This window comes from Pezoporus wallicus, unplaced genomic scaffold (genome assembly GCF_028554395.1).
Source record: "Pezoporus wallicus isolate ANWC-B61680 ecotype Strahan unplaced genomic scaffold, APGP_CSIRO_Pwel_v1 contig_5767, whole genome shotgun sequence".
In the NCBI taxonomy this organism is placed as follows: domain Eukaryota; kingdom Metazoa; phylum Chordata; class Aves; order Psittaciformes; family Psittacidae; genus Pezoporus; species Pezoporus wallicus.
The window spans coordinates 2,106,235-2,115,776 of NW_026640599.1; the positions used below are offsets into that span (position 1 = coordinate 2,106,235).

The window sequence follows — 9,542 nt, forward strand, 5'->3', positions numbered from 1 at the left end:
TTACTGGAGTTAAACTAGCTGGGGAAAAGAAATATGTTAGACTTCACATACAAGCCTCCACTTCTGGAGTCCCTTATTACTTTTTGTTGGTGTATGGGAAGGGCTGGTATGGGTTTGGGATAGAAGGAGCTGCATCTGTTTTGTGTGGGACCTTGGCAGCTTCTGTTGTCTAAAGTGGTTGTGCATAGTTCAGTCGTCTTTCCAACTTCTAAAAAGCAATAGTTGCAAAACAGAGCCCTGGAATTGTTTTGCAGCAACCAAATAATCTCATGGTGGAGTTACTGCCTTTTCATCATCCTGTGCTCTTTCCCCATATTTACAGGGTGTGCTTGTAGATGAGAGACGAGCCGTAGATGTCTAAGAAAAAAGCCTGCTTTAATTACAGGCAAGAATTCTAATTTGTAGTGGGCAGTAGCATCATGAGCACCACTCTTGCATCTAAATTAATACTTGTTTCACAGCTATGACAAGTGCAAAGGTCACAAGCATAGCAGGAGGACCCTTTTTGTTCTCATCCTCCCAGATGTGGGTTCAGGTACATTAGGTAATCTCTTCTTCCTTCTGTAATATGTCTGATCTATTAATGAACTGGAAAATTATTCCAATATTAATCTTATTCCAATCTTAATACAGATTAAGATTTATGAATTGGTGAGAATGAAAACTTTAATCAAGGATAGTTCCATGTATAGGCAAAGCCCCGTCATTGCCAGGGATAGCAGAGACATTGTCTCTCAAATGTAGCTGCTGACACTGGTGTCTCTTTTACCCTTTTAGAAGAAAGTGTAAATAAGACTTCTCCCCGTCTCAACTCAGTCCTTTCTCTTGCCCTCTCCCATAGGTAGACTTGATCAGACTCTTATCCATCAAGTGTCAAAGCTAATTATATCTGCAGCATGTTCATGTTTAGATAAGTGTATCCATTTTCAACATTTTTATAGCATGACATGTCTTTCATTCTTTGCTCCCTTAGTAGTTGTTCTTTGTTATATTCTGCCATTTTCTTAAGAATAAAATGTACAAAAAGAAAAAAGCTTACGTGAGTTATATAAACATTCTGATGGTTTTATATGGTGTGTGCCAGAATAGGCATTTTGGAGCACTGATATAGTTACTTGGAAATGTATATAAATTCAGTTCCCTTAACAAGATAAGCTACAGCGGCAAAAGGAGATTTTGGAATATGACTGTATCTGTGTTACTTTTTTGGTCAGCACAATTAAGTTGGTCAGTATTGTCCGCTGTAACTTGTCACTGCTAGTAAGACTGAATTCTTATTTCACAGTCCTACATAGAAAATGAGAAGGCATACAAAGAAAATCATTGGGAGTGAAACTTAACTTGTCTTTCTTTATTACTGACAAAGATGTTATGTGTGTAATTTGGAAATATATTCATTTTAAAGTTATATCCCCTATTGAATGTCTCTTCTATGAGCTCTGCATAATAAATTTTCATGGGGACAATAGAGGATTCTTCTTGTAGATAGGTGTCATTAAAGGATTAAATACCGTTTTTTGCAACATTAATTCAAATTATTGGCCTAGATCCAAATACTGATACACAGAGCGAAAAGTTTGAGAAACATAATGACTTAATGCAGTGTATTAAGATCTGAAGAAATGTCTGGTGGTGTATCACAGGGAAAAAGATAAGCTTTTCTTACGGAGTAAGCACGGGCATATAGGTTACTGTTGAGCAATGTATACTCAAACCTACAGGTCTGACTGGTAGCCACTTGGAACTAATTCATTTCCTCACCTCTGTGTCACAGTCATCTCAGTGCTAAAAAAGAGGAGTGTGACTCCCTCTGTCTTGAAGTCTGTTGGGGCATCTGTGCTCTGAAGGATACCAGGCCCATTGCTGATACTACACAGCTACATAACCATGGCTCAGAAGACTGAGAAAATTGCAGAGTTGTGAGGAAAAAAAAAAAGAGGGGGGAGGGGGAAAAAAAAACCCACAACCTGTCAGGAAATCTGAAGAGGAGATTCATGTGAGATGAGAAAGCTAAAACTGCAGACACGGTAAGACAAGGAAAAGCATCAACATGGGCAAGTATAAAATCACAAATTAAAACCAGGGTGTCAGAAATGGCACAGCTGCGGCTCTGCTCCTGACATTTGTCTACCTGGCTAGTAAAGACCCTGCATAGTCTTACAAAACATGGTGAGCATATTAATGCCTAATCTAGTAGTGATCATATGTGTATGATAACCAATTAATAATTTTTATACTTCTAAACTGGGTATATCCTGCTAGGAGAGTCACTTTGTGCTTGACTAATGTGTCCAAACAGGGACCCAAAGAGTGATGATTACAGGAGATAGAAGTTCACAGATAAAGCAAATGTAGGAACTGTACCCCCAGAAAGCTCAAATGAACAGAGGTGCTTCTAGATAAAAAACAACTGGTTTTGCAAGGAGTCTAGTGACTTCATAGGGTAGAAGGGGGTGGGTAACTAGGATGGAAATGTCTAGCTTCAAAGGAACTGTGCAAGAAAGGAGGTATTAACAAAGCTGAAAGTGTGTTGAGGCTCATAAGAGAGAAGAACAGTAGCATAAGTCTTTCAGAAGGTAAAGTTCAACAGCTGGCTTGGAAAACAGCCGTGATACTAATGGCCAATTTTATAAAATCAGATTTAGCAAGCCCTAGCAAAGATCTTCTCCAAATGATACAGACATAATATTGAAATTTGTAATAAAAAGGGAAAAATAAATAAAACCAAAATTAAGTTCACATTGTTGAAAGGCAGGGTGAATATAGATCTAGTGGATCAAGTCATGACTGGATCTTTCGAAGGTATACTTCCGAAGAGAATTCTCAGGGAAAAGTACTTTTTAAAGCTGTACATTTTGTGAATTATACCTACAGGAAAGAAAAAAATAAAATTAATTAGTTTGACTGCAAATAAATGTGAAGGTGAAATGCAGTTTGGGGCACTGTATGGGAAGATAATTTCTCAGAGCAGGAAGTGCAGGGTTTTTCTCATTAGTTGCTCTTTCCAGTTCTTGTCTTGCTTCTTTTCAAGTCTGTGGGAAACAAATAAAAAACACTGGGAGTACATCTTTGAACTTTGTTTGTAAACAGTAATATTACTGAAGCCAAGGCAACAGTCCACAGTGCAGAGCTGGGCTTCAATTTCATAGAAGAGGTACAGTTTGCATTAATAGTTTCATTTGTCATTGCAAATAAAAAAAGAGCTTCCAGAGAAGTTCCAGAGAAAGTGAAAAAGAGAAAGATTTTTTATTATTGGGAAGAAGAGCTAGATAGATGCATATATTTGAAGTCAAAAGTTCCAGAAAACTTGAAGCGGAGGAAAGGAAAGTTGTTATTTATCAATTATCAGAAAAACACCAAAAAAAATGAAGAAGAAAGTGGATTTAACGTCTGCTCAAAAAGCAAGTAACTTTAGTTACAATAGTAATTCCCATGGCGTTGTATCATTAATTACTAGTTACCAGTTTCTGATGGTTCTTTTGATTTATAAGCTGAATAATTGCAGTGTCTCGCAGGATTTGAAGACAAGTCTTTAAACAGTATGTAAGCAGAAGAAACCTATTGTTATCAGCAGGATAGACATTGAATCATTTTTTTGATAAATTTTAGAAAACTAAGATCTCTGATACCTGTCAAACCAAAAACATCAACTGGTGAATAAGCCATAGAATTCTGCCTAAAGGGGGGAAACCCCTGAGCTGCCTAATTTAAATTGTCCTTAGAAATGCTCAACGTGTCTTTTATTTGTCATATTAGATGAAATAAGCACCTGTCTTAAGCTGTAAATTAGAAAGCTGGAACATAGGGCACTGTTGAACAATGGACTTTCAAGATGCAGCCCTGTAATATGGGCTCTCAGAAGGAATCACAACAACAGCAAAGTATGAGGAATTTCTCCTATTTAGTTGATTTGAACCAAGAAAATCATTCAAGGCAGAAGGCTAACAGACTTTCTGAGCGAAAAAGATACTATACCATATAGTATATAAGAGTTCTGAGTAGCTGATTAGATCTGCTGAACCTTACAAGAGGTTCGGTCCAAGCCTGAAGTAGTTTGTTTGAGTTTAGTCATATCAAACAGTGCATACTAGGTTTGTATGATGTAATTTGCAGGGTGACAAGCCTGTAGTTGATTTGAGCAGCAAGTGAGGGTATGATTGACATAATTAACTAAACAAAGCATAATTATTGTGAAGACTACTGACATTGTGTAATTTAAGGCTCCTTAAATAAAATGGTATAGTACTGTTTATGAGGAACACATAACACATTTTTCATAGTTGTTTTGGTTAAAGTTTGTCTTTATCTTGATTTCTGTGTTTCTTTCTGCCCCTATTTTATCACTTGGGGCCACTAAGTTTGCTTTGATCAAGCTGAGCAGGCAAGGTACTCTTCAATTTTATTCCCTTGCACCTGTCTGCGCTTTATCTGGAGCATTGCTTTAATGAAAACTGAGTAACAGCAGCTAACAAAAAGACTGAGGTGAGATTTCCCCTGGGCTGACTTGCAGCTGCTATCTAGCCCAAAGATGACATGTTCAAGTTACTTCTAAATATCAAAGAGCAGATAGTTCTTCCCGAGTTTCCAAAGGCCTCATCTGTCTATTGAGCAGAGTAGCATTATTTAAATCATGCATTTGATCATATTGTGCCACTTAGATATGCTGCTAGGTCAGGCTTTCAGCACCTTTACATCTCTCAGCAGCCTCTGAGAGTTTAGATTTTGCCTTTATGTATTACAGTTACCGTGTTCTACCCAAAACCAAGAATTTCAGGTAAAGATATACTTTATTAAAAACAAATGTAATTTTTTTAAAAAAGCATTGCTCTGAAATGGGAATTGAAATTCATTGAAATTCCTTGCTAGAAGATTTTCCTGCCCTGTTAATTTTTGCCAAAATTTTTCATTTATTTATTTGTTTAGTGTAAAGTAAACATTGGCATTCTACAGTAAGCTAAATCAGCTCGTACCATATCTCAAAATGAAGTGTCTCACCCTCTGGATGTGTCCCTGCCCATAGCAGGGGGTTAGAACTAGATGATCCTTCAGGTCCCTTCCAGACCGAATCATTCTGTGATGCTGTTGAATGGCTTCTCGTCTTTCAGGTACCCAAGGTAGTTGGAATTAGAAGCCTCGCTGTCACATGGCTTCAACAACTGGCATTTATCATAGACTTAATATTACTAGAATATTGTAGTCATTGTACAAGAGGGATGAGTAATCTAAAACTCACAGCCTTTTAGACTGGTGTCTCCAGGAGCCTGCTAAGGCTTTTTGGTTAGTCATGATCTCAACAAAAAATTTTGTTATAGGCCGTTGTGTATGTGTCCCCCCATGTTTAATGCAACTTAAGGGAACAAACACATGCATCAAGAGCGCTGTAGATTATTCATTATCTGGGTAATAAAAGAGAAGGATAGTTAGTTGTTACAGGCTGGGAAAATGTCCCCACCCCCACAAATGGCCATTACTTCCCAAATGACCTAGTAACTTTTTCCTTCATGCTACTTTCCGTGCTCAGCCCCATTTGGCCCATGCCTTTTGACAGGGGAAGGGGTTTCAGAGGGTAGCAGGGAAATCCTCACTGGGGCTGATGCATGGGCTCAGAGGACGTCCTGGCATCTGTGGTGCTGGGCTCCATCCTGTTGTGTGCCATGCCTCAGCCTGATGCAGGAATGAAATCAGACTCAGAGATTTGCTGAGGGTTATTTAGTCTTCATGGCAATGGACCCCACTACACCTATGTTAAGAGCTGCTCCTTGATACCTGATTAAACATTTCAGTACAAACATTTCCTAACAATAAAATCTGCTAATATTTTATGTACCTTTTATAAATTAATCTGAAAATAACATTATTTTCTGTAAATCATCTGTATGAGAACAAATCATGTATTAACTCAGTCTGCAAGTCCATTTCATGTATATGCATGTTGAGAGTCAGTGAGCGAGTAGGAAGCTCAAATGCAACTGAATCCTGTAAAAATGCAAAAAAATCCTGTAAAAAATGCAAAATCCTGTAAAAAACTGAAGATTAAATCAGTTCCCACTTTATCCCTTAATTAAAAAACATGTTTAAAATTCTTATTTCCCTGACTGGAATACTTTGCATAAAAAAATAAGAGTAGAAGACAGTGATCTCACTCATACACAGATGTTTGGTTTTAATTTTTCTTTTAAACTTATTTTTCAGCTACACCGTGTTTGTTACAGAAAGTAATTCCTTCTCAAAGTGAACCTTCTACTGTAAACCATACATAAGGTGCCTGGACCCAACTTTTAGGAGTTTCTGTAAAGTCTAAACAGTAGGTGGCACTGCTGTTTGGCTGGTCTTTACAGTTCAGTATTGCCAACAATATTGAGTGGCATTTGACTTTTCCAGTTCCCGCTTCTATAGTACTCTTGATCTGGCCAGGAGTCAAGCAGAAGTCTGACTCGCAAATCTTTTCTTAATAAAAATAACAAAAGGATAAGTTCAATGTTGCCAAGAGTTTAATTTGGTGAAAAAGAAACAAAAAAATGAATTCCCCCCCCCCAAGAAATTAAGATCTGCAAATATAAAGCAGATCTTTGTTAATGTTGCCAATTGTCTCTAAGAATTTCTTCATAATCTTATGACCTGTTGAAAAAAACATAGGAGTGTTTAGTAAAATTAGGAGCAGTCACAACAGGGGTGGTAGTTTTGCTTTTTTGTTCTTTTTCTATTCTGTTTCTGCTTGATTTTATTAAAGCCAAAAGCCTAAGTGACAATGAAGATTTTTGTCAGGTTCTTGGTACTTTAATCTCCTCCAAGTAAAGGGAGTGTGGGGGTGGTGTTTGCATCACAGATATATGCATGTTGTTTGATATTAAGAGTTATCTTTCATAAATGTCCATATAGTTCATAAAAGCGATTTTTTGCTTATAAGTTTTCATATAGCTGACAGTTTTATGTTTTCCTTCTCGGTTTTTGACATCTTGGGCGGGACTCATCAAAAGAATGCAAGCATGGGCTACAGTCTAGACATGGGTATTTGAGCTAGTCATTCTAAACTGCTTCACTGGTCAGTGAAGAGAAATAGACATTTTTAGAAAGGAACTCATTTCAACCCAGAGTAGACTTTTAAAATATATAAGATGAATCATTCTCTAAAACTGCTTATTTTTCTTTATGGACATTGAGGAAGGTCTAAGAAAACTTCCTCAGAGGGGTATGGTTGAAGTTTGGCAGAATGAACCTCTGTCCTGGCAGTGGTGTAGGCTCACTTGGCTGCCAAATGCTGACTCTGACACTGCTTGAAATTCCGAAGTGAGATGTATTAATGTCTGGAAGCCAGAAAGCAAAACCTGAAGTCATCCATTAAATAGGAAATTCAGTCAGAACAAAAGGGCACTATAAAAGCAGAATGGCACATTGCTGTTAAATCATTCCATCTGCCCACAACTTGTCTCATTTCATTTCCTAACATATCATTTAAAGTGTCTACTTTTGCACTCCATCTTTCCCTTTTGTCACAGCCTGTGTGAATGACTCTGTTCATGTTTACAGCTGCCATGTCCATGAACAGGCTGCCCAGAGAAGTTGTGGATGTCCCATCCCTAACACTGTTCAAGGCAAGGGTGGACAGGGCTTTAAGCAACCTGGTCTACTGGAAGGTGTCCGTGTGCGTGGCAGGGTGTGGCAGTGTGATTCCCTCCCTGACTCAACCTAACTTTTATCTCTTGTAACTGTCCAAGTGATAACCACCAGTGGCGGTAATGGATGTGTCTGGTCATGATGGTTGCATACTCAAAGTGGATTCAGCGGAGACAGATAACAATGCGATAGCCAAGGGCTAATATGAGCAATTTGCAACCCCTAATCATAATGCCAGTCAGGGTTCAACTCGAGCCAAGTTAAAAAAAACCCTAACTTCTTTAGCTGATATGCAAACATGACCATGAGTCCATTATCTCACTCCTGCATGGAATTGGGCTGTGCACCAGGATCTCCCCTTGAGCAGGAACACCTCTCAATGTTACTCCTCAAGGTCAAGAGATTCCTTTCCACAACCGATTCATAATAAGTGATAAATAGCATGCTAGACTTGGAAATATTAGGTAAGTAATGTAAAGGATTGATTGTGCACATGACCCTTTAGACAGAAACTGTTAGCCAAGTCTGGATCCACCTGTACCTAGACTCCTGTCTGAGAAGGAGTTTAGAAATCAGTGGGGTCCTTTATGAACCTCATGACTCAATGGGAAGGTCTCCTTCACAGTTTTGTGTGACCCTGACTTATATGCAGTAAATACCTTGCCACTCAATCTTGGTAAATCACTGGTTTCTATCAATAAATATGTTGCTAATTCTCTCTTACCAGTGAAGTGTGTCATTTTATCTATGACACAGAGGGTTGGACTGGATGATATTTAAAGGTCCTTTTCAACCCTAACCATTCTATGATTCTATGATTCTATGATTTTGAAAATACTGTAACTTGTAACAATATTTGTCCCCTGGTAATTAAGCAAATTAGAACTTAGTTTATTTTTTGTAATATACTTTCTATAATTTTATTAGTCTTTGTTAAGCTTTTACACTTAGGAACAGTATAGAAAATTTATCTAAGTAAACTGATGGTGTGAATATGAAGTAGATTAGTTAGGCCCCATTAATTCTTTGTAGGTACTGATTCAGAATTAAAAAGGTCATAACTGAGCTTCCAGACATAAAAAATGTTTGGATGTTAAAACAGAAAAACATTCCAAAGCATTTCCATCTTTGTTTTCTCTTTCTGTACATAGGTAAAAAGAATAGATAAAACTTTGATTCCTGTTCTTAGATGCGAATTTGATCTTCATAAAAGTACCAAAGAGTAATTGAGATAAAAGCCAGACTCCTTGAGTAAGGACATAAATGATCACTTCAGCTTTTTTGGGCCACTTTTGATCTCTGTGTGGCCTATTATCCCCCTCCTTATGAAAACACAGCTTTCTCCTTCCATACAGGCAGTATGTAATGATTCAACACAGCCTCAGTGCTCAAAATGGTATTTATGAGCAAAATGACTTGTCCTCCCTTTCACCAGGTAACACACCTCAAGAGCACGTGATCTCTTGTACTATCTACAGATACTGTTAACTGTGTCATCACTAACATTTAACTTAAACGTGTCCTTTTCTGACTGAGACACTATGAGACTGTGAGAAGAAAGTTATTTGTTGATTTGCTATGACAAGGCATTCTTTTTTCTAAAAATAGCTAGTTCACAAGGAATTATGGGAAGTTCAGGCAAAGCAATAGAAAATTTGCTGAGCATGACAATAGAAAAGACAAAATTACCTGAGTTCTAATTTGTATTTTGATCTGTTATGGCACGTATGATATTAAGTAACTTCAAAAAATATCAGATCTGTCTGTTTTGAGTACTGCTTTAGCTCCACAGCTCCTTCAGATCTACAGTTTCACTTTATATTTTATTCCAGTTAACTTTACTAGCTACAATCATCTCCATCACTGTAAAATGAGCAAAATGCATTATTGTATTGGTATTTGCAGGATCATTAAAAGATAACATTAAA

At 37.5% G+C, this 9,542-nt stretch overlaps 1 long non-coding RNA gene across 1 annotated transcript; it reads left to right on the forward strand.

Annotated features, from left to right (window-relative positions):
• Positions 1-35: 35 nt before the first annotated feature.
• On the forward strand, positions 36-7,587 carry LOC130604757 (uncharacterized). Its single transcript, XR_008973514.1, has 3 exons — positions 36-544; positions 6,193-6,304; positions 7,162-7,587. It is a non-coding gene; the product is annotated as an uncharacterized LOC130604757 (long non-coding RNA).
• The last annotated feature ends 1,955 nt before the right edge of the window (positions 7,588-9,542 follow it).